We start from the raw sequence: 2979 nt of genomic DNA on the forward strand, positions 1-2979 counted from the left end.
ACCTCCTCCTGCTCTCCATCTCCGGGTCACTGCAGTTCTCCGCCTTGCTCTGACCCCTCAGCCCTTACGGATGCGGCTAGTCACCAAAATGTGTCTGACTGTCAGAGCGTTGAGCAGGAGTATTAACACGAACGGGAGTAATGGCATTAGGACGGTAAAAAGCCAGCTATATCCCACCCACCCGGGGTCCGTAAAGTAGCCGGGCATAGGAATGCAGTCCCAGGGTATGTTGTCAATCACTTTCAGAGGACGATATCTAAAGAAGTCGGGCACATTTTTAAAACAGAGCAGCACGCCGGTTGTTGTTAGAACCACAGACGCAGTTTTCCGGTGCAATACTTCGCTTTCAGCTTCTGGCAACAGATGGCGACAAACCGGTCAAACGTAAAAGTGACGGTGAACCAGACGGAACAGTCCATGGCTGAAAATCCCAGTACAGAGATCGCACAGCAAACGGGGTGATGTCCAGGAAAGTCCCGGGGAAGTAATAATAACTGACGCGCCACAATATTACCGCAAAGATGAGGGTTAGTAGATCCGCGGTTGCCATGGCCACCAGGTAGCGAGTTGTGCAGGTGGATAGACCGCACTTTCCGCGGGACAGGATCACAATCGCCATTAAATTTACTGAAGGACCGGAAAAAACAATTATTGGATTGCTGTCTCGCCGCTCCGTGGGTCTCAAATGCAAAGATAATCTGAAAATTTAGAACTATCAACCTTTACATGCTCCTCATTTCTGGAGGTTTAAAAGGCGTAAAGCGGGAGGCGGGGACGCGCACACGGATGCATGCTGGGCGAACGGGTACGGTACTCGGTACTGGAAGAGGAGCAGTGTTTGGGGAGGACCGCCGCGTTCCCGTCACCTATGTTCTGACTCTCTCCCCATACAGTGGACACCCGGCCTCTCGGTCTCTCTCCACGTCCAAAGTTCGATGCGGAAATGAATTGTATTTTCCCCGTCTGCACGATCAATCTCGCTTGTTTTATATTCCGCAGCCACTCAATTCCTTCAGACTATGTCAGTGGATGCTATGAGAAAGTTTCATTTTTCCCTTTTAAAGATTTTGCCGGACCTGCTGAACTGTCTGATAGTTTGCACGTTAATGCTTAAACCATCCAGAGGAATAACAATATACGTACTTCTCAACATCTCCCTCTTTTAGGGGTTGCTCCAATCTACTCTAGCGTTATTCTAAATGCTCCGAAGTATTTTTTTTTCCTTCCGGAGCGGAGTGTCAAATGAACCTTACCCCGTCTGACCTGTAACGGACACCGCTGGGTTGGCTCTTAACTCCCTCTCACTACACGGTTAATAGGGCGTGGGCACAAACCCTGGTACATTGAAACCGCGCAGACCCCTTAATTGAACTTTCCAGACTCCCGATACTTCGGAGTGTAAATCAGAAATTATGTCTCCCGCTCTCACCTAAATCTGATAAGGGTTTCGCTTCCCGCGTTTCCCTTCAAACTTGCAGCAATTACCAACACACTGAACGATATCTTTAAATTTGAATTCAAAACATGTTGCGCCATTGATACGGATAACACCAACTAACCCGTAAATGTGCCGGGCGCAGTGAATGACCGGAGTTTACTTTGACAGTGGCATCACATTGAGAAATCAAAACTATCCGCTCTGAATCCACAAAATGAATCAATATCCCGGATCTTTCACTCTCCATCTGTTTCAACTGCCGATTTATTTTCAGCCGAGGCCACGGATTAAACTTCAATGGAACTTCTGAATTAACACAGAGTTTTGTCACAATGTCTGTACCACACTCACTGATACACCGGCCTAACAGCGCTGTCGGTAACTGAACGAGTCCACAGACTGTGCACACAGAACCGCAGATGTTAGTTCGCCCATGTTCTTACCGGGAACACCAATAACGGCAATGATCATGTACCATATCTTTCTCACACGGTAAAACGTTTCAAGCATGCTGTGTGAGATTCAGCCTGTCTTCCAGCTGCCCGCGATCTCGCTGAAGAAACTCTGAGCTGATGAATCTCCACGGTCATTCATTTATACTCGCTCCAGCACACTGAATATTCAATACTACACAAGGCTGCGTGCCTTCCAACAGCCGGGGTAAAAATAAATATGATGTCATTCAAGTAAAATCCCAATTGTGATGCGGGATGCATGTGGTGGCGTGTTGGGGAGGAAGCATTAAGAAGAGGGACGCCTCACGTCTTAATAAGCTGGTAAGGAAGGCGGGCTCTGTCGTGGGCAAAGTACTGGAGAGTTTAACATTGGTAGCTGAGCGAAGGGCGCTGAGTAGGCTACGGTCAATTATGGATAACTCTGAACATCCTCTACATAGCACCATCCAGAGACAGAGAAGCAGTTTCAGCGACAGGTTACTATCGATACAATGCTCCTCAGACAGGATGAAGAGGTCAATACTCCCCTATGCCATTAGGCTTTACAATTCTACCGCCAGGACTTAAGAACTTTTTAAAAGCTATTATTAATGCTTTATGAGATAGTGATTTAGATGCATATCATATTTTTTACTGAGTTAAGTATTGAATGTAATTAGTTTTGCTACAACAAGTGTATGGGACATTGGAAAAAAGTGAATTTCCCCATGGGGATGAATAAAGTATCTATCTATCTATCTATCTATCTAACTTGATAAGAAATTGCAAAATCTGAAAGGTGAATAACTGACGATGCGAGAAGTCAGTGCATGTTATTGTGAAACACTCTCAGGCTCAGCTCTGGCATTCAAGCTCGTTATTGTTGATCTACTCCATTCCGAGACTCCATAGACTTTGTCTTCAAAGACCAATGTCGTACTGTCATTAGGCTGCTCTGTTTGACCCTGGGAACTGTCTCTCTTATAGAACATCCAATAAGAATATATTTTTTTAAAAAACATAATATGTCGTTTGTACGATACAGGAATATAGTGAAAAGCCTTAAATTAATATAACTTCCATTCCAACAAAGATAGTGAACGCATG

This window comes from Hemitrygon akajei, unplaced genomic scaffold, assembly GCF_048418815.1.
Source record: "Hemitrygon akajei unplaced genomic scaffold, sHemAka1.3 Scf000102, whole genome shotgun sequence".
Classification (NCBI taxonomy): Eukaryota; Metazoa; Chordata; class Chondrichthyes; order Myliobatiformes; family Dasyatidae; genus Hemitrygon; species Hemitrygon akajei.